Raw genomic sequence first — 24,168 nt, 5'->3', positions numbered from 1 at the left:
TACAATTTTACAATACAGAAAAGTATGAACAATAGATAAACAAAGAAATGAATAAGTATACAGTACATGTACTGAGCTTAAGTGCCATGTGGTAAGAGACAACTGTAACTGCTGCCCTATGGAGCTTACAAAGTGCTAAAGGACCAAAATACAAGTACGTTTATTTTACATTTATGTCACTTTGGGAGGGGAGCTGAGAAAGAATTGAAGGTATAATGCATTTATTTTTTACATTAGAAGAACAAAAGGTTAAACTGCTCTCCTATTGGATAAATGGTCTTACAGACAAGGCTGACGAGATTCCCATAGAGACAGTTTTAGACTAAAAATAAGCTTGCCTTTCTTCGGGCTGGTCAATGTTTTACATTTCGCCCACTCGTTATTTGTGAGAATTGCTCCCACTCAGATGAATAAGTACAGCTATTTAATTAGGCTTAGTGGACAGATTAAAGTATGTTATTTTTTTATTTGTATGAAATTAATGTAAACACTGCTTGTTAATATATTTACCTTAAAGGAAAACTATACCCCCAAAATATATACTTAAGCAACAGATAGTTCATATCAAATTGAATGACATATTAAAGAATCTTACCAAACTGGAATATATATTTACATAAATATTGCCCTTTTACATCTCTTGCCTTGAGCCACCATTTCGTGATTCTATCTGTGCTGCCTCAGAGATCACCTGACCAGAAATACTACAACACTAAGGGGCCGATTCATGAAGCTCGAGTGAAGGATTCTAATTAAAAAAACTTTGAATTTCAAAGTGTTTTTTGGGCTACTTCGACCATCGAATGGGCTACTTCGACCTTCGAGTACGACTACAACTACGAATCGAACGATTCAAACTAAAAATCGTTCGACTATTCGACCATTCGATAGTCGAAGTACTGTCTCTTTAAGAAAAACTTCGACCCCCTACTTCGGCAGCTAAAAGCTACCGAAGTCAATGTTAGCCTATGGGGAAGGTCCCCATAGGCTTGCCTGAGATTTTTTGATCGAAGGATATTCCTTCGATCGTTGTATTACAATCCTTCGAATCGTTCGATTCGAAGGATTTAATCGTTCGATCGAAGGAATAATCCTTCGATCGTCCGATCGCAGGATTTGCGCTAAATCGTTCGACTTCGATATTCGAAGGATTTTAGTTCCTAGTCGAATATCGAGGGTTAATTAACCCTCGATATTCGACCCTTCATACATCTGCCCCTAACTGTAACAGGAAGAAGTGAGGAAGCAAAAGGCAGAACTCTGTCTGTTAATTGGCTCATGTGACCTTACATGTGGTTTGTATGTGAGTACAGTGAATCGTACGATCTCAGGGGGCGGCCCTTATTTTTTAAAATGGCAATTTTCTATTTATGATTACCCAATGGCACATACTACTAAAAAAGTATATTATTATGATAATGGTTCATTTACATGAAGCAGGGTTTTACACATGAGCTGTTTTACTCAGTATCTTTTAATAGAGACCTACATTGTTTGGGGGGTATAGTTTTCCTTTAAAGTAGTTTTACGACAACTATACACAAATGTATTGTGGAACTGTGTTAATACAAGGGAATACTTCTGTCACTATTGCTATTTTATATGTTATATTTCTGAAGACTCTGTGGGGATACTTATGAAGCTGTTCCAATATAAAATTACATTTCTGATTAATCATGCCTGCAGTGAAGTCAGACTATGCCCTTTTATCGAAACTGTGCATTACCATGTAATAGGCAAATCTGACTCATTTCGCTCGCCAAAAATTTGTGAAGTGGAAAAAAAAAATTGCCAAATGCATTGAAGGCAATGGGTGTTTTTTTCACAGAACAATTTTTCAAACCGCACACCATTTTTAAAAACCATGAAACATTTTTTTTGCTATCTATTAGAGTCTTTTTCTCAGGTAAACATGGCAAAATGTTTCACTCATCTCTATGTGCTACATTATACATGTCAAGCAAGAATATAATATTATGATTTGGAGGCATATTTACGAAAGGGCAAAAGTTAAAATTAGTGATGGGCAAATCTGATTCATTTTGCTTCGCCGAAAATTTGCAAAACTGTGAAAAATTCCCCATATACATTGAAGTCAATGGACAACAAATTTTCTTGACGTTCAACAATTTTTGATGAGTCTATGAGCATCTTTTTTTGCTGTGAAACCAGGTGAAAATGTTTGCTTGTCACTAGTGATGGGCAAATAAATTGGCCAGGCATGAATTTGAGGCGAATTTCCGCATTTCCCTAACAGCGAATAAATTTACAAAACTATAACAAAAATTCGCTGGCAAAAATCCGCAGCATCAAAAAAATTATTCAGACACCCCATGCAATAATGAATTTGGACGAAATAGGTGCATAAAAATGCTGCGGGCGTCAAAATTTACACAAATCAAAATAATTTTGATGTCCATTGACTTCAATAACGAATTCAAAGTGGTGAAAAATATGCGAATTTCACAATTTTTGGACAAATTCACCCATCACTACTTGATTGTATCTTAAAAAAATCCCCATAATATGGGTAATTTACTAAAAGGTGAGTGTAAACTGTTTTAGCAGATTAACTTTACACAGACGCACATTCAAATATATTCTCCAGGCAAAATTCGAGAAAATTCTAAATTTGCAATTTTGTCAAACAAGCTAATGCTAATTTTCACCAAACATTATTTCACCAGGTCCAGTATGACAAACTACTTTTTTAAAGAAATATATCTTACACTTTTGTATCTCATTATCTACAACATACTTTGTTTTGTCAATATTATTGTTTTATTGGCACATTAGCAAATACAATTTTATAGGGGAACATTTGCTGGTGAAATTATACAGATAATTTACAAAACTGACATATACTGTAGATAAGGAGAAAATGTGTACTTTGCTAAATATTACCCCCAGTGTTTGTATAATCTGTTTATGTGGCCAGTGTACATTTATTAGGTTCGAATTTCGAATTGAAAAAACCTCGAAATTTGAATTCAAAAAGACCAACTGAAATTAGGTTGAAGTTTTTTTTGGTCAGATAGGTCCATCTTCGATCGAATAGGGCCGTATTTGGCCGAATTCGAATCGTACGAATGGAAGGAATAGCGCATTCAATTGAATTTGATTAGAAGTCCCCCATAGGCTAAAACAGCAATTCGGCAGGTTTTAGATAGCAAATGGTCGAAGTCAAATTTTTAAAGAGACAGCACAAGATAAATTCCGATATTCTAATTTTTTTTAATTTTTTTCAATTTCGAATTGAATTTGGACTATTCCCTAGTCGAAGTACACAAAAAATAGCTCAAAATTTTGCATTTTCTTTCAACCTTTGATAAATCTGCCCCTAAATGTATTGTTTGTTTTACATAACGATATTTGTCTCTTTCCTCTTTTTTTACTATGACATAGCCTTTGTAGACAAATTGAATATCTTTTATGAATATCACAAGAACTTATTCAACAGTGTTTTGTGTTAAAGGAATTGTTCAGTGTAAAAATAAAAACTGGGTAAATAGATAGGCTGTGCAAAATAAAAAATGTTTCTAATATAGTTAGTTAGCCAAAAATGTAATGTATAAAGGCTGGAGTGATTTGATGTATAACAAGTCAGTCAGAGCACTACTTTTCAGCTCTCTTGGTTTACACTGACTGGTTACCCTGGTTACCAGGCAGTAACCAATCAGAGACTTGAGGGGGGGCCACATGGGTCATTTCTGTTGCTCTTGAATCTGAGCTGAATGCTGAGGGTCAATTGCAAACTCACTGAACAGAAATGTACCATGTGGCCCCCCTTCAAGTCGCTGACTAGCTCAGAGTTATAGAGCTGAAAAGCAAGAAGTTGGATTCTGGCTGTTTTATTAGACATCTGTTCACTCCAGCCTTTATATATTACATTTTTGGCTAACTAACTATATTAGAAACATTTTTTATTTTGTACAGCCTATCTATTTACACAGTTTTTATTTTCACACTGAACTATTCCTTTAATGCCAATGTTTGTTTTTTGCCTTAAGTTATAAAGAATGTATTTTATATATTATTTATGTCATTGATTTTATGTCAAGAGTTCACATTATTAAAAAAGTAATTTTACTGTGTTAGTTGAGCATCAACAGACAAATCAATTACTCGTAAGTTTGCCCTTTCACTGCATTCATGTGTTCCTCCTTGGCCTCATTAGTATATGGTAGAAAAAAAACACACTAACAAAAAAGGGTCTGCATGGTACAAAATACTTCTCCTTAACATAAGGTTCTGAGATAAGATCAACAATTTGCTTGTTCAGGAATTATACATTATCAGCTCACTGGCCTACACATATACTTGCCTTGTAGGTATTTATATTAAGAATTGCTTAAAAATGAAAAAAATCTTCATTTACTATACACACTGACAATCTTTGGTTAATGTTGATACGTCTGGATAAATGTTCTTTTGAACATTATAATGGTAAATTTAGACAGCAGAACATGAAATATAAAAATGGAACATTTTACAGTAAGAGACATCCCATGTCTAAAAGACAATTTGCTTAAAGGTTAATGTGTTGTAAAGCCAAACATGTGTTTTACTGTGTTAGATAATGAATTAATGGTTAGCAAGCTAGTTATTCTGCACCTTCCCCACAAAGTGCTTAACATTGCACTAGCTATAGAAAACCATTTAATATGTATTCATATTTGGAGACTGAGATGGACTCAACAAGATGGTTTTCAGTAACGAAGTTCGAGGCATTGTCAACATCTAAAAGGTTACCTTCAAGCGACTACTGTCTATATTAGATCAATTCATGTTCACTTTTCATGTAATGCCAATGGATGTGATATTTTTCTTGTACAAAACTGTCAAGAACACAAAATACATAAGAAAATCACTGTCATTTCATCATACTCTGTGGGATCTGCAATGAAAATACATGATTTTTAACAGTTGTAATGAATTCCCAATATCTAAGACAATGTTACTGTTTATTTAATGTAATGATTACAAAATAATAGTTACCAATGAAGTAGCCAAGCCCCTTTTTGTTGTGTAAAGAGGGGAACTAAAGAGAACTTGTTTGTATTTTTTTAGCATTTATTTTAATGTTACTGCTTTTAAAGGGAGCATTATTGATGCCATAATATCAACATTTACTTCACCAAGAATCCCAATCACAATGGAAAATGAATTAGCATGGTGTTTTATATATAAATATAAAAAAATGGTAAAAATGTGATTCACATTTTGAGTTTTATTATTATGGCTATGCTGACATTATTCATTAATTCAGTCCTTGTCTTAGTGAGTTTTATAGTCTAAGGTCCTTATTTAATTTACACAAAACACTAGGATTAATGTCTTTAGGGGATTATGAATGTTTAGAGTGTTATGAATAATAGAGCAGAGTAAACACAAAGGCCTATAAACTTGCCCTTCAGTAGTATACACACATTTTATTATAGCACTACACAATTCAAAAGATCCTACTGAAAAAAAGAGTAAAGCTTTTTCCAACTGAGTTACAATTGGAGCAATAGATTCTGTCCTGGTGCCAGTATGGCAGTCAGATTACTCCTTAGTAGTGATGAACGAATATTTTCGCCAGCATCAAAAAAGTCACTGAGAAAAAACGCCCTTAAAAAAATGCCCATTGACTTAAATACATTAGGACAAAAAAGTGGCTATAAGAAGAAAACACACATTGACCAATAGTGATGGGCGAATAAATTCGCAAAACGCCTGCGAAAAATGGACGCCGACGTCGAAAAAATGGATGCAGGCGGCAAAAACGGACGCCGACGTCAAAAACGGAAGCCGGCGTAAAAAACGAGACGCCGCGCCGTTTTGCAAATTTTTCGCAAATTTTTCAGCGAAACGGCGCAAATTTGCCCATCACTATTGACCAATGCATTAGGACAAAAAAGTGGTCATAAGAAAAAAAGCCCATTGACTTTAATGCATTTGGTGCAAGAAAAATTGCTGCACGCTTAAAAGATTGTCACGTGTAAAAAAAAAATGTTGACGCCCATTGACTTCATTGCGTTTCGCAAAGATTCACTCATCACTACTCCTTAGATTGTGATCTAAAAGTTAATGCAGTATATCAAAAAGGTTTCGGATTACATAAAGGGATATTGGCCTTGAAAAATACTAATTGTACTTGTCGAAAGAAATGGATGATAGATACCTGGACCTATTTTGTTAGTGGAAAACTTATTTTAAAATAATCTTGGTTGTGTACACAGTGGGGGTCATTTATAAAGTTCATGCAGTGCATATTTATTCGCAAATGGTTGTATTGGCAGTGTTTTTTTCCTGATGGCTGAAATGTTGCACTGCTGTGCCCGTCTTTCCGTTCTTTGTAAATTTGCATTGTTCACAAATATATGGCTTGCAAATGAGATGTGTGCTTGCATGAGTGTGCATGGTTCTTGTGTGCATTGATGGTAATTTGAATTTGAAATTTGTAAAAACTGTTTTGCGAATATAGTATACAGGTATCTGTGTATTAGCAGTAAGGGGCACATTTACTAAGGGTCGATTATTGAGGGCTAATTAACCCTCGATATTCAACCCTCGAAGTAAAATCCTTCAACGTCAAATATCGAAGTCGAAGGATTTACCGCAAATACCTTGATTGAACGATCTAAGGATTTTAATTCATTGATCGAAGGATTTTCCTTCGATCAGAAAAAGCTTAGCAAACTTATGGGGCAGGTCCCCATAGGCTAACATTGTAGCTCGGTATGTTTAAAGTGGCTGTAGGTAGTCAAAGTTTTTTTTAAAGAGACAGTACATCGACTATCGAATGGTCGAATAGTCAAACGATTTTTACTTTGTAATTGTTCGAATCCAAGTCAAAGTCGTAGTCGAAGGTCAAAGTAGCCTATTCGATGGTCGAAGTACCCAAAAAAAAACTTTGAAATACAAAGTTTTTTTACTTAGAATCCTTCACTTGAGCTTAGTAAATGTGTCCCTATGTGTATGAACATACTGTATGTATGTTATATATGTTATATAAAGGTTAAAATAGACATGGCACTCAATAAATTAGTTGTTAATTGTACAGTATATTAGAGACACAGTATTGGAACAGCAAGCCCAAAATGATACATAAATCATAATCATAATAATCATAATCTATTTTTAATCCATCAGGGAGTCTCATATTTCTAGGCTAATTACCCTTATCTAATCTCTCAATTCTAGAGTGATCTGTTATGAATCTTCCTTCCACTAACTTCTCCTAATAAGCAGTGGCGTAACTAGTTGTTACTGGGCCCCATAGCAAATTCAATTTAGGGCCCCAAAATATTTATAAGTTGGCTTATTTTACCAAGATATATTAAAATTGCTCATTAATTAGGGTCTCACTAGGCCCCCTACACTCCTGGGCCCCCCTGCAACCACAGGGTCTGCTTCCTCTATAGTTACGCCCCTGCTAATGAGGCCTGCCTCCACTTCCTCTTGACCATCTACCAACTCCTCCAGGAAATGGGGTCCAAAAAGACACATGGTGATTTCTGTTCTTAAAGACTAGGAAAACCTGACATCCCTGGCCAACTACGGAACTGCCAGGGAACACTTTAACCTGAAAGGGAAACATTTCCCCCTTCCAGCTATAACAGACTCAGTCCAGCCACAAGTATAGTAACCCCTAAAATGGAAAACACAGACTAGTTCAAAGGTGCACACAGGAACAACTCTTAATCATGCAACAACTTTGAATACATGGAAAGCAAACAAAGAATCCCTGCGGTCCTTGGTCCTTTTTTATAACATAATGATACTTACCCCCTAAAGCACAACAACTACTATAAGAAATCAAATGGGATTTCACAATTCTTAAACATCTAGACACACAGATGTGAAAATACCACCCACACACTCATCCCCCCAAAAATGTATGGTTAAGAAATAGGAACAAAGAATTTAAATTCCCTATGTCGAATAGAATGGAATCAATAATCACTTTGTGGCATTTGTACATTGTGAGCTGAATTTAAAAAGCATTCCTTCAAAACTGCCTTTGACAGGAGGTAAGTACAGGGCAAATTAAGAGCACATCCATACTCCCCCACAGCTTATGCACTGCATATACAGTACCAGATGCAACAGAGGTAAATAAACAATCATTATGCTAGGCAGGAACACAACCTGCCAAATTGATGAGCTGATTGCACAAATTCCAATCCTTGTTCCAAATAATTAGCTTAAATATTCAGATATTTTTTAGTTTCAAAATAATTTCACAATTCTGTTTTTCCAAGTTTAATTATGCCTATATCTACTGACAACCTGCCAATCAGTATTCAGAGTAAGCAGTTCATGTCTCTGGCAAAGGACATCTAAAAAATAAGCAATCTTTAAAATAAATGAATGTATGTCAAGAATGACTTGAATCAATGGAATGCAAGTATCAATTTTATTATGACACGGTAGTCAAGGACAGTATGATTTGACTGCACAAAGAATGACAAAATTGTGAGGACTCTGTGCATAAACCGAAAATAATAAAACATTTTGTTCTGAAAGTTAAGTGGTTCTTTAGAAGCCAGGCACTAAAATAAATGATTATGAAACTTTTCTTTCATAATCATAGTGAAATGTTTAAGATGACTAAATGGTTCAGTGTTGCCAAAAAGTAATCATCTTTTACACAGACTATTTTCATAGTCTATGACAAAAAAAATCCAGCTCAGTTGTGCCAGAAGTGGCACTGGAGTGGTTTGTGTCACCAGAACATCGCATTACTTTTGCAAAAATTCTGTCGAATAACTCCAGCTACCTTCAAAAAACCTTTAAAAGTCTACTCAAAGGACTTCTGAGTCTCTTAATGCCACATAACATAGCCCAAAACCTATTAAGAGGAATACTTTATGTGAGTGTTTCCTTTTATCTTGGCAGCTATCTGAATATATGATTTGGAATAGAATACTTTTCCATTATTACAGTGTAAAAAAAAAAAGTTTGCATGAAATTCACATCAGCCGCCAGGTCCCAGCAGAGGCAGCAATAAAATGTGTGAAAGCACATGCATCTATATTGTTTTATTTTCAGGGGAAATCATTATTTTTTTTTTATTTTCACTTGTCAAGTTCTGGATTGTATTATATGTCATTTGCTGATAATTCTGTTCATGGGTCACACTTCCCATCTATTAATAACAGATGGATGGTTAGAGAACTTATCAGGTTACACACCTTTTTAAGCATGTATCCAGAAACACTCTTCTGAAACCAGCCATCTGTTAATAAAGGCATAATAAATATATTGAAAGTATTTATGGATTGGATGTTTAGCTTCAACAGAAGGTGAGAAAGCAGCACCCAAGACATAACTGTTAAATATTGTGCAAGTGAAAAGAGGTGTGAGGAGGATGCGTGGAAGAAAACCTAATTATACTTTGGAAATGGTCTGCCATATACACAAAAGAGAAACCAGTTAATTCCTACTCTATCGTGAAATGGCAAAAAAAAAAAAAAAACAGTCCTAGAACAGATGAAAAGTCCCATAAGTTGAAAAGGCAGCATACATTCCTTTTCAATATGTATAACAAGACTTTTTTGTCTAATGCTTAAATTAAGAGATTTGTGTGTTTTTGTTATTTCTTTGCACTAAACAAGTAAAAAAAAAAAAAAAAAAAAAGTAAAGTCAAATACTTCTTTTGGTTTCTAAGAGCACTGCCAAAACCAATCAAAACCAACCAATCAAAACATCTTTATATAATAAGCTGCTCCTCGTCTTAAAATCCAACAGGCTTCAGCGTGGAGGAAGGAGATATTTGTTGATACAGAGGGCTTCTCCACAGCCTGCTTGTAGACTGTATTTAGGGGCCTTTTTACCATTCTGTTATGATAAGTGAAAAATTGTATAAAAAGGTGTATAAAATAAATGGTGAATTTATCAATGTGGTTTTTTTACAATGTTCGATAATAGATTTGACACTGTTACTTTACACCACTTCCGACCCTGCATAATCCAGTAAAGTCAATAGGAGAAATGCAAGAGCCAAGCAAGATCAGCAAAAAAAAATGCAGTAAGATCTGGGGGGGGACCAATGGATGAGTGTCATATTTACCATTACATTTTCAAACAGCTGCTTCCATTTAAACCATATTTTTACATAGACGTTCATACACAGCTCATCAGGTCTGTTGTTTTTACAGTCATGCCCAGTAATATGTAGTGTATTTCGTCACAACAGCATGATAAATTGGTCTATAATGTAAAAAGGATACAGTGCCGAGCACTAATTTATATCCAAATCCTTGTAACCCAATGCAAAACACATACAAAGGGAAAAGGATTCAGACAATTATCTCCAAATGATTTCAGTGCTGAAGGTACATTTATAAATCTATAACAAATGTTTTATATTGTGGTAACATATTGTTTCAGGTTGGTAAAAATTAGCAAGTGATAATAAGTTGTCTCCCACATCTACATATAGACTTACATGGCTTTGCCCAACATCTACCAATGAGATATTCTGTCTTGCATACAAAAGGATTTACAATGTAGAGAACTTTAAATATTTGTTTATCACAGTCAAGTATTGAATCATCAAGATCATACGTGACTAGTGATGAGCGAATCTGTCCCGTTTGGCTTAGCCAAATAAATTGCCAAACTACAGGAAAATTCGCAAAATGGCAAACAATTTGCGAAACAATTTTGTCGCAGGAAAAAAATTGTTGCACAATAAAAATTGGGAGGGTAAGATCAAATCCTATCCACTAGGAAGCCATGTTGCCAATTTCTGTGATCTTTTTACATTATGTCTGGTCGACTGTTAATGGTACTACTACTACTACACTATGTTGCTGTTTAAGCAAAAAAAAACATCTATGGATTATATATTACTACTAGCTTAATAACACAAGCACCACTAATAATAAATCTGACCACCAACAGATAATACTCAGGTGTATCCCACATTAAAATGAATAAACCATATAGTTATAAACATTGGGGCACCTCAGATACCTTTGATTTATGTGAAAGGAGAGGGGGAAGGATAAAATGACATATGTATGTGTTTGTTGCACGACTTTTCTTTGTCTTTTGTCTTTATATTTTGTCGCATGTCAACTTTTTTTTGCTTAGCAAAGCAGAACAAGCCATGTGGCACAGTTATGCGAATATTTGCATCGCTACCGAAACCCAAAATTTGCTGCAAATCTGTACATGGTGACATTTTTCACTCGTCACTACACGTAACCAATCTGCTACAATCTGCCCTGCTCCTACAGGGCAGATTTTGGCCCCAGAATGCAGTCAGATGCCATACCTGTCAGTGCTGCTGGAACTAAAGGTGGATGGTGGTGGTACATGTAAATTAGTGTAATGGGGTGGCAGGGGATTGCCATTTGCTGCTCCAGCGTATCCATGCTGACAAAGGGAATAACACATGTCATATTAGCCTTGGATTAAATATAGCTTATTTTATCTGGTTACAAAAGTGATGCCTATAACACTTATGGGGGAATGTAATAACAATTTGCACAAATTGTAAAAATGTTCATTCTTTCTTAAACTGTTTTTTTTTACTTTTATTACAATCACTGCGCACTGGTGTAAACGATAACTTTTGCAAACCTCTTTTAACTGTCGAAAGAGGTCATTACACCATTTCCAGGTTTGCAAAAGCTATATTACATTTGTGCAAAGAAAAATTTGTTTGCACAAAGACATATTTTCCCGTTACCAACTTATATTACATTCCCCCATTAATGCAGTGCCACTATGGACCAAGGAGTTTATTTCTGTAAATTACATCAGTGCTTTGAAAGCATGTGCACAAGTGTTGTAAGAGTAGGGTAACAAGGCATTATATTTTAAAAAATATTTTTCCATATTTGTGGTGTTACTGGATCATTAAAACTGAATTAAGATGTAGGGTTGTGTGTATGATGTGGAGTTGCTCCAGTGACTGATGGACTTGGCCTTAGAGACAGCAATCATTTGTTCTCTTATATCACAACACAGGAGTCCAGTTATCTGTTTAAGAAAGTAGAAAAGTATAGAAGGCTAGAAAAACAAACTAAAGCACATAATTGGGCAAATATTCAAGCTGGTAATTTCTCAACTGGCAACTTTCTTACTCAAAACTACCTGTGTCACTTTGTCAGTGAGTTTAATGGAGACCTCCTGTCAATTTTTAGTACAAAAATATATATACATACATTAAATTGCTTATACCAACAGTGAATGCCAGTTAATATTATATTCAATGACCGGTGGCACAGATGTTTTTGGTTATTTATCCTCCACCAGCAACATGCAGGCAGAGAAACCACCTGTTTACCTTTTTATTATTTTAACAGGTTTTAAAATATTTATTGGAAATTAGATAAAGATCTTTGAATGTGCAGACATATCTGCTGTATACACAGACTGAATCCTATGACTGAATGGTTAAGAACAAAAAAATATATATGCTATATATGCTTGTTATATTAATTAATTTCAGAGCTAATCTGATTTCCTAGTGGTTGGAAATTTCCTCCTATTTCATGTAATATTTCTTATTTGCTCTTATGTTAAAAATATATTGGCAAATATGATTATCTATTGTACTGTGTACTATACAAGCACATTTAATTTCAGTGGTAATATGTTTTGGAAATGACAGTGGTATTAAGAGTTATATCTGGGTCTAACATTTAATATTTGATTAAAGGAAAATTAGTATAAAATTGGAAATATTAATTTCCCAAAGCAAAATGCATATCTGTAGATTTGTGTAAAGGATTAACAAATCTTACTAGTTCTTAATTTGACATTTCCCAGGTTAATCAAGCAATTAACATGCAGTAGAATGTATTCACCATGATCCATGTTTGGCTATTGCTGCAGCTAAGATATATCTCTTTTCTAGCTTTAGAGATGAGGCCCCAATGAATTATTTAATTAGAACCAACCATCTGGAATATGCTTCAGTCCAGGATGCATTTCTATTCCATCTTTTAATGTTCTTTATATAACTGTTATGCCTGGTATTTTGGTCAGAAAATACATACAATATTCTGTTTTCTATAGTTTGTAAAAAAGATGAATTAACTATTCTGTATTTTTGTAATTTTTGGGCACCAATGTAGATGCATGTGGGTCACCGCGCAACGAAATGGACACGGGCATCTAAACATCCGCTAACTTGAACATGCATGGCGACATGAAGCAGGACGCAGGCATCACTACGTTTGGTGCCAAAATGCCCTACTTAAAAGAACTCTCAGGGAATGGTTCTGTGCTTGGTGATAAACTTTGCTCCTGTGAACTTGTATCCTGACCATTTGATTCCGGTTTTGACTTCTCCTGGATACCCTGGCTATTCTCTGCCTGCATTTGACCTCAGCCTGCTTACTTGATTACCCTTGATCTCTGCCTGCATCGATCTCGGCCTGCTTAAATGACTGCGATTGAACTCTGCCTGCACTGACACCGGCCTGCCCACTCGACTTCTCTATCAGCCTTAACCCAGGCGGCTGAACCACTACTCCACGTGAATAGCTTATTACTCTCCGAATTGGCCATGTCTCCTCACATCTTTGCTCTAAGACAGGTAAAGCCTGACAATTTTAGGGGCAGATTTACTATGGCTTGAATGGTAAATTGGAATTCAAATTTTTTTTTTTTAATCTAAACTCAAACCAACACGAATTTGAATGTGAGATTCGACCCTGGAAACAGTTCTAATTCGATACTTTCCCACCTACAACCTGAAGAATTCACGTAGAAGTCATGGGCAGTAGAGATGTCGCGAACTGTTCGCCGGCGAACTTGTTCGCGCGAACATCGGGTGTTCGCGCTCGCCGGAAGTTCGCGAACGTCGCGCGACGTTCGCCATTTTGGGTTCGCCATTGTTGGCGCTTTTTTTTGCCCTCTCACCCCAGACCAGCAGGTACATGGCAGCCAATCAGGAAGCTCTCCCCTGGACCACTCCCCTTCCCTATAAAAACCGAAGCCCTGCAGCGTTTTTTCACTCTGCCTGTGTGTGCTGAAGAGATAGTGTAGGGAGAGAGCTGCTGCCTGTTAGTGATTTCAGGGACAGTTGAAAGTTTGCTGGCTAGTAATCGTTTTGATACTGCTCTGTTATTGGAGGGACAGAAGTCTGCAGGGGTTTGAGGGACATTTAAGCTTAGGTAGCTTTGCTGGCTAGTAATCTACCTTCTACTGCAGTGCTCTGTATGTAGCTGCAGTGGGCAGCTGTCCTGCTTCTGATCTCATCTGCTGACTGCTGCAATAACAGTAGTCCTTGTAAGGACTGCTTTTATTTATTTTTTTGTTGTTTTACTACTACTACTACTATAAGAGCCCAGTGCTATTAGTCTAGCAGTGTTGGGGAGTGGGACTGGTGTGCTAATCTGCTGCTCCTAGTAGTTCAGCAGCACCAACTTTAATTTTTTTTTTTAATATTCATTTTTTTTTTATTTTACTTTTTTTTATTTTACTACCGCTGTAGTAGTGTATAAGTTGACCTTTTAGGCATTATTTGCCCTGTAGGCATTATTTGCACACTGTTTTCTTCAACCCGCCATCTAGCTGTGTGACCTTGTTCACATTCTGTCTAAATATCCATAATATTACCGTCTCCAGAAAAAACACCGGAGTGACTTTTTTCAAGCAGCATTCATATATTTTACGTAATCCGTATCCACCGCTGTAGTAGTGTATACGTTGACCTTGTAGGCATTATTTGCACACTGTTTTCTTCAACCCGCCATCTAGCTGTGTGACCTTGTTCACATTCTGTCTAAATATCCATAATATTACCGTCTCCAGAAAAAACACCGGAGTGACTTTTTTCAAGCAGCCATAATATATTTTACGTAATCCGTATCCACCGCTGTAGTAGTGTATACGTTGACCTTGTAGGCATTATTTGCACACTGTTTTCTTCAACCCGCCATCTAGCTGTGTGACCTTGTTCACATTCTGTCTAAATATCCATAATATTACCGTCTCCAGAAAAAACACCGGAGTGACTTTTTTCAAGCAGCATTCATATATTTTACGTAATCCGTATCCACCGCTGTAGTAGTGTATACGTTGACCTTGTAGGCATTATTTGCACACTGTTTTCTTCAACCCGCCATCTAGCTGTGTGACCTTGTTCACATTCTGTCTAAATATCCATAATATTACCGTCTCCAGAAAAAACACCGGAGTGACTTTTTTCAAGCAGCCATAATATATTTTTACGTAATCCGTATCCACCGCTGTAGTAGTGTATACGTTGACCTTGTAGGCATTATTTGCACACTGTTTTCTTCAACCCGCCATCTAGCTGTGTGACCTTGTTCACATTCTGTCTAAATATCCATAATATTACCGTCTCCAGAAAAAACACCGGAGTGACTTTTTTCAAGCAGCCATAATATATTTTACGTAATCCGTATCCACCGCTGTAGTAGTGTATACGTTGACCTTGTAGGCATTATTTGCACACTGTTTTCTTCAACCCGCCATCTAGCTGTGTGACCTTGTTCACATTCTGTCTAAATATCCATAATATTACCGTCTCCAGAAAAAACACCGGAGTGACTTTTTTCAAGCAGCATTCATATATTTTACGTAATCCGTATCCACCGCTGTAGTAGTGTATACGTTGACCTTGTAGGCATTATTTGCACACTGTTTTCTTCAACCCGCCATCTAGCTGTGTGACCTTGTTCACATTCTGTCTAAATATCCATAATATTACCGTCTCCAGAAAAAACACCGGAGTGACTTTTTTCAAGCAGCATTCATATATTTTACGTAATCCGTATCCACCGCTGTAGTAGTGTATACGTTGACCTTGTAGGCATTATTTGCACACTGTTTTCTTCAACCCGCCATCTAGCTGTGTGACCTTGTTCACATTCTGTCTAAATATCCATAATATTACCGTCTCCAGAAAAAACACCGGAGTGACTTTTTTCAAGCAGCATTCATATATTTTACGTAATCCGTATCCACCGCTGTAGTAGTGTATACGTTGACCTTGTAGGCATTATTTGCACACTGTTTTCTTCAACCCGCCATCTAGCTGTGTGACCTTGTTCACATTCTGTCTAAATATCCATAATATTACCGTCTCCAGAAAAAACACCGGAGTGACTTTTTTCAAGCAGCCATAATATATTTTTACGTAATCCGTATCCACCGCTGTAGTAGTGTATACGTTGACCTTGTAGGCATTATTTGCACACTGTTTTCTTCAACCCGCCATCTAGCTGTGTGACCTTGTTCACATTCTGTCTAAATATCCATAATATTACCGTCTCCAGAAAAAACACCGGAGTGACTTTTTTCAAGCAGCATTCATATATTTTACGTAATCCGTATCCACCGCTGTAGTAGTGTATACGTTGACCTTGTAGGCATTATTTGCACACTGTTTTCTTCAACCCGCCATCTAGCTGTGTGACCTTGTTCACATTCTGTCTAAATATCCATAATATTATCGTCTCTAGAAAAACCACTTGAGTTACTTTTTTTCAAGCAGCATTCATATATTTTACGTAATCCGTATCCACCGCTGTAGTAGTGTATACGTTGACCTTGTAGGCATTATTTGCACACTGTTTTCTTCAACCCGCCATCTAGCTGTGTGAGCTTGTTCACATTTTGTCTAAATATTGATAATATTATCGTCTCTATAAAAACCACTTGAGTTGCTTTTTTTCAAGCAGCATTCATATATTTTACGTAATCCGTATCCACCGCTTTAGTAGTGTATACGTTGACCTTGTAGGCATTATTTGCACACTGTTTTCTTCAACCCGCCATCTAGCTGTGTGAGCTTGTTCACATTTTGTCTAAATATTGATAATATTATCGTCTCTAGAAAAACCACTTGAGTTGCTTTTTTTCAAGCAGCATTCATATATTTTACGTAATCCGTATCCACCGCTGTAGTAGTGTATACGTTGACCTTGTAGGCATTATTTGCACACTGTTTTCTTCAACCCGCCATCTAGCTGTGTGAGCTTGTTCACATTTTGTCTAAATATTGATAATATTATCGTCTCTAGAAAAACCACTTGAGTTACTTTTTTTCAAGCAGCATTCATATATTTTACGTAATCCGTATCCACCGCTGTAGTAGTGTATACGTTGACCTTGTAGGCATTATTTGCACACTGTTTTCTTCAACCCGCCATCTAGCTGTGTGTATTATCGTTTCCAGAAAAACCAACTGAGTTTTTGTTGTTGTTGTTGTTTTTTTTAAAATAATGCCAGGCAAAGGCAGGCCGCCACGCAGAGGCCGTGCTAGGGGCCGTGCTGCTATGCAATCCTGTGGCCCTAGCAAATTGCCCAGTTTTAAAAAGCCAATGACCCTGAACTCCCAAAATGCTGAAGAGGTAGTTGACTGGCTTACACAGCACACCCCATCCTCTACCGTTTCTAACTTTACCACAACATCCTCCTCATCCTCCACTGCTATGGCCACCCCACGTAACACTTCCTCCACCACCGGTGCCCCTTCTTCACTGGGGTCAGAGGAGTTATTTTCCCATGAGTTTCTTGAACTGAGTAATGCGCAACCATTATTGCCAGAAGAAGATGAAGGAGATGAGGACCTTACACCAGATTTAATTCTGGCAGAGAACACGATAGAGATGGACATAATGAGTGATGAGGAGGAGGTCCCCGCTGCTGCTTCCTTCTGTGATGTGTCAGAAGAAATTGATGCATCTGAGGAGAATGATGATGAGGAGATTGATGTTTTGTGGGTGCCTAGTAGAAGAGAGCAAGAGGAGGGTAGTTCAGATGGAGAGACAGAGAGTCAGAGAGGCAGTAGGAGAATAAGACTTAGAAGAAGCAGGGAGGACAGCCCGCAGGGATCAGTAGGGCAACAACATGTATCGGCACCTGTGTTCAGCCGGCCAACGCACCCGCCATTGCCGCCAATGCCGCCAACTTCTACTGTTACCGCCAGATCGCACACTTCCAAAAAGTCAGCAGTGTGGGATTTTTTTAATGTGTGTGCCTCTGACAAAAGCATTGTAATTTGCAATGAGTGCAGTCAGAAACTGAGCCTTGGTAAGCCCAACAGCCACATAGGTACAACTTCTATGCGAAGGCACATGAGCGGCAAGCACAAAGCACTTTGGGAGCAACACCTCAAAGGCAACAGGCAAACTAAAAGCCACACTCCTTCTGGTCCAGCATCTTACTGCTCTACCTCTGCTCTCCTTGACCCGTCTGAACCACCCTCCACTCCGCCTTCCACCTTGACCACCTGTTCCCATTCCCAGTCATCTGCCACCAGCCAAGTTTCTGTGAAGGCTATGTTTGAGCGTAAGAAGCCAATGTCTGACTGTCACCCCCTTGCCCGGCGTCTGACAGCTGGCTTGTCTGCACTCTTAGCCCGCCAGCTTTTACCATACCAGCTGGTGGACTCTGAGGCCTTCCGCAAATTTGTAGCAATTGGGACACCGCAGTGGAAGGTACCCAGCCGCAATTTTTTTTCTAAAAAGGGAATACCACACCTGTACCAACATGTGCAGAGCCAAGTTACCGCATCTCTGTCACTTAGTGTTGGGCCAAAGGTCCATATGACTACTGACGCATGGTCCTCCAAGCATGGTCAGGGCAGGTATGTCACCTACACTGCCCACTGGGTGAACTTGGTAATGGCTGGGAAGCAGGGAATGGGTAGCTCAACAACAACAGTGGAGTTGGTGTCACCGCCACGGATTGCACGCGGTTCTGCCACCACCTCTACTCCTCCATCGCTCTCTACCTCGTCTTCTTCTTCTTCTTACTCTGCTGCTGGGTCCTCCTTCTCCTCCTCCACACCTGTGCACCCCCAGCTCCCCCTAGGCTATTCGACGTGCCAGGTACGCCGTTGTCACGCTGTCTTGGGGATGACGTGCCTGGAAAGCAAAAACCATACCGGATCTGTACTCCTGTCATCTCTGCAGTCACAGGCCGATCGGTGGCTGACCCCACACCAACTGCAGATCGGAAAAGTGGTGTGTGACAATGGAAGCAATCTGTTGGCAGCGTTGAGACTAGGCAATTTAACACATGTGCCCTGCATGGCACATGTGTTAAATTTAATAGTCCAACGTTTTGTCTCCAAGTACCCAGGATTCCAGGACGTTCTCACCCAGTCCAGAAAGGTGTCGGCCCATTTCAGACGTTCCTACACAGCCATGGCACGCCTTGCTGACATTCAGCAGCGCTACAACATGCCAGTCAGGCGTTTGATTTCTGACAGCGAGACTCGCTGGAATTCAACGCTCCTTATGTTGGAACGTCTGCTGCAACAACAAAGGGCCGTCAACGAGTACCTTTTTGAACTGGGTGGTAGGACTGGATCTGCACAGCTGGGGATTTTTTTCCCCCGTTACTGGGTGCTTATGCGCGATGCCTGCAGGCTCATGCGACCTTTTGAAGAGGTGACAAATATGGTCAGTCGCACCGAAGGCACCATCAGCGACCTAATACCCTTCGCTTTCTTCCTGGAGCGTGCCGTGCGACGAGTGACAGATGAGGCTGTAGACCAGCGTGACGAGGAGCTGGAAGCGCACGATTTCTGGTCGGAATCACCAGAACGAACCCAGGCACCTGCTGCAACGCAGGGAGAGGTGCCAGAAGTGGAGTCAGAGGAGGAAGGTGGCTTTGTGGAGGAGGAGGAGGAGGACCAACAGGAGCAGGCTTCCCAGGGGGCTAGTGGTGACCTTTTGGGGACCCCTGGTCTTGTACGTGGCTGGGGGGAGGAGACCGTGGATGATGCAGTCCTTGATAATGAGGAAGCGGAGATGGATAGCTCTGCATCCAACCTTGTGAGAATGGGGTCTTTCATGCTGTCATGCCTGTTGAAGGACCCCCGTATCAAGAGGCTTAAGGAGAAGGACCTGTACTGGGTCGCAACGCTACTAGACCCTCGGTACAAGCATAAAGTGTCAGAAATGTTACCAACATACCACAAGTCCGAAAAGATGCGGCATTTACAAACCAGCCTGCAAAACATGTTGTACAATGCTTTTAAGGGTGATGTCACTTCAGGAACTCATCAACATTCCAGGGGCAGAGGTGCCAGTAATCCTGCCACGAGCACACCTGCAAGGACAAAGCCCTTTGGCCAGTCTGTAACGTCAGACATGCAAATGTTTTTCTGTCCAAGGCAGCGCCACAACCCTTCTGGATCCACCCTCAAAGAACGCCTCGACCGGCAGGTAGCGGACTACCTGGCATTAACTGCAGATATCGACACTCTGAGGAGCGATGAACCCCTGGACTACTGGGTGCGCAGGCTTGATCTGTGGCCAGAGCTGTCACAATTTGCCATGAACCTCTTGTCTTGCCCAGCCTCAAGTGTGCTCTCAGAAAGGACCTTCAGTGCAGCAGGAGGGATTGTAACTGAGAAGAGAACTCGCCTAGGTCACAAAAGTGTCGATTACCTGACCTTTATTAAAATGAATGAGGGGTGGATCTCGGAGGGTTACTGCACGCCGGAAGACTTGTTCTGACTTCTATGCAGCTGTCCTTCTCTTCAAGCCTCATGACTCCACACACAGCTGTCCTTTAGCGTCCTCCTCCTCCCTCCGCCACCGTTACAAACTAGGGTGCAAACCCTACTGGTTTAATTTTTTCTGGCCTCTGTGCTTCAGTGGCTGCAACCAAAAAAACTGGGCAAACAATGTCTACAAGGTCAACGTATGGCAAAATATGACTATTTTCAGCATTTATATGGCATATTTTTTCTGGCAACTGTGCTTCAGTGGCTGCGTCCAAAAAAATGCATATTTTCAGCATTTATATGGCATAATTTTTCTGGCCTCTGTGCTTCAGTGGCTGCAACCAAAAAAATTTATATTTTCAGCATTTATATGGCATAATTTTTCTGGCAACTGTGCTTCAGTGGCTGCGACCAAAAAAATGCATATTTTCTGCATTTATATGGCATAATTTTTCTGGCCTCTGTGCTTCAGTGGCTGCAACCAAAAAAATTTATATTTTCAGCATTTATATGGCATAATTTTTCTGGCCTCTGTGCTTCAGTGGCTGCAACCAAAAAAATGCATATTTTCAGCATTTATATGGCATAATTTTTCTGGCAACTGTGCTTCAGTGGCTGCGACCAAAAAAATGTATATTTTCAGCATTTATATGGCATAATTTTTCTGGCCTCTGTGCTTCAGTGGCTGCAACCAAAAAAATGCATATTTTCAGCATTTATATGGCATAATTTTTCTGGCCTCTGTGCTTCAGTGGCTGCAACCAAAAAAATGCATATTTTCAGCATTTATATGGCATAATTTTTCTGGCAACTGTGCTTCAGTGGCTGCGACCAAAAAAATGACTATTTTCAGCATTTATATGGCATATTTTTTCTGGCCTCTGTGCTTCAGTGGCTGCGGCCAAAAAAACTGGGCAAACAATGCCTACAAGGTCAACGTCGTTGACCTTGTAGGCATTGTTTGCCCAGTTTTTTTGGCCGCAGCCACTGAAGCACAGAGGCCAGAAAAAATATGCCATATAAATGCTGAAAATAGTCATTTTTTGCCATACGTTGACTCAACGTATATGGCAAAAAATTACTATTTTCAGCATTTATATGGCATATTTTTTCTGGCAACTGTGCTTCAGTGGCTGCGACCAAAAAAACTGGGCAAACAATGCCTACAAGGTCAACGTATGGCAAAAAATGACTATTTTCAGCATTTATATGGCATATTTTTTCTGGCAACTGTGCTTCAGTGGCTGCAACCAAAAAAAACTGGGCAAACAATGTCTACAAGGTCAACGTATGGCGAAAAATTACTATTTTCAGCATTTATATGGCATATTTTTTATGGCAACTGTGCTTCAGTGGCTGCGTCCAAAAAAACTGGGCAAACAATGCCTACAAGGTCAACGTATGGCAGTTGTTTAAAGAGAACAGTAGATTACTAGCCAGCAAAGCTACCTAAGCTAAAATGTCCCTCAAATCCCTGCAGACTTCTGTCCCTCCAATACAGAGCAGTATCAAGCAGATTACTAGCCAGCAAACTTACTATCATCTGTCCCTGAAATCACTAACAGCTCTCCCCCTACACTATCTCTTCCAAGCACACACAGGCAGATTTTTCAGATACATTTTTGCCCTTGATCCCCCTCTGGCATGCCACTGTCCAGGTCGTTGCACCCTTTAAACAACTTTAAAATCATTTTTCTGGCCAGAAATGTCTTTTCTAGATGTTAAAGTTCGCCTTCCCATTGAAGTCTATGGGGTTCGCGAACCGTTCGCGAACCGCTCGCATTTTTGCGCAAGTTCGCGAATATGTTCGCGAACTTTTTTTCCGACGTTCGCTACATCCCTAATGGGCAGAGGTCAGTTGAACCATTTGAAGATGTCAATAGCCTTTCTGACATTCAAGTTTTTCACTCGATTTGAATTTGATTCAGATTTTTGGGTCCTTCCTATTTGAATGAATATTTTTTCAACAGAGTAGTGAATACATTCAAATTTAGAGTTAAAAATTCAAAAAACTGAAACACAAATTCTAACTTTGAAATTCGACCTTTGATGAATAACCCCCTTAAAAAAATTCCGCAAGGTGTGTTTCAGTTTTAAACATATTTGTTTTATAAAACATGGGGCAAGGCCCAAAATATTCTGTTTGCTTGTGATCCCTCATAGATGCTCTTTGATCCAAATACAACATAAACTGTGTTCAGCAGTGCTGTATTCAGATTGGGTGGGAAGTAGGCAGCATGTGGGTACATACTCATGTGTAGGCAGCTGTTATGGCATACAGTATTCATGTGCAGGCTAAAGAACACAACACAAATTAATGCATTATAACTGACAGGAGAGCCTTGTGCTATGAAAGGTGTTACATACAGTGTTATGATTTATTTATTTATTTTTTTAATATCCTTTTTTGTTTAGCATTTTCATCAAAATATAACAATGGAAGAAAAAGGAGAGTATAACAAAAACAGAAGGGGGAAGTTCTGGACCTTTTCCTTTGCTGGATTTTTAATCTGACTCCGGGTACTGAGCAAATATTGAACTGCCAATTCTTAGGGAGCAAGTGTCTGTGGAGGGATCAAAAGAAGTACAATTTTATTTTCCTTAGTGCTCCAGCACTTGTGTTTATGAGACTGATAAATGAAACACAATATAAAAGGCTATGATATTGTTTAGCAACCACCTTCCTCCATAAATAAGCAACAGTAGCCCTTTCTAGCACAACCTTCTAAGGCAGGCTTACTTTCCACTCTACAAAAGTCACCTACATAGTTAAAATCAAGCAATGATCAAGAAAACACTTGGGGGCAAATTCACTAAGGTGCGAAGCTACTGCGCAAATTCACTAACGAACGCTGGCGTAGTTTCGCTAGTGTTACTTCGCAACCTTACGCCAGGCGAATTTTTGCTAGCGACAAAACTACGCAAATTCACTAACTTGCGCAGTGTAGTGAACGCTACTTTTTACTCTAGACTTCCTTCGCCTTCTCAGACCTGGCGAAGCGCAATAGAGTAGATAGGGATTGTTTCAAAAAAAGTCAAAATTTTTTCTAAGTCCCAAAAAACGCTGGCGTGTTTTCTACATGATGGCTGATAGGCTGAAAAAGATCGAAATTTTTTTGGGGCTTCCCTTCCTCCCCCCTACTTTTCCTGACTCATGTCAACCTACCTAGACAGTGGGCACATGTGTAGGGCAAAATAAAATTTTTATTTGCAGATTTGAAGGTTTTCTAGGCATTTGTAGTGCAGATACGTGTTCCTCCATTGAAATTTGAATTTCGCGCCGTATGCAAATTAGCCTTCGCTAGCGCAACTTCGCTTTATATAGCGAAACAACGCTAGCGCAACTTCGCAAACTTACGCTACCCCTGTGCGCAACTTCGCATTTTAGTGAATTTGCGGAGCGCTGGCGAAAATTCGCCTGGCGAAGTGCGGCGAAGAGCGGTGAAGTTGCGCCTGGCGCAACTTCGATTCTTAGTGAATTTGCCCCTTGGGCTCATTTATAAACTGCGTAGCACAGAATGATTCACACAGTGATTAGCTTTGCCCTGCACATGGTTATATTTATAAAGCTGAATAAAAGTGGTGTTTTTAATGTGCAAACATAATTGTGAATTTTTTTTTTCGCACTGTGACTGTCCATAAGATCTTTTTAAATATGGCAAAAGGGAGTCCAAGAATTAAAAATACTACCACACTGATATAATAACAATGGTAAATTTTCTATA

This window comes from Xenopus laevis, chromosome 2S, assembly GCF_017654675.1.
Source record: "Xenopus laevis strain J_2021 chromosome 2S, Xenopus_laevis_v10.1, whole genome shotgun sequence".
NCBI lineage: Eukaryota > Metazoa > Chordata > Amphibia > Anura > Pipidae > Xenopus > Xenopus laevis.
This window is presented reverse-complemented; position numbering follows the sequence as displayed.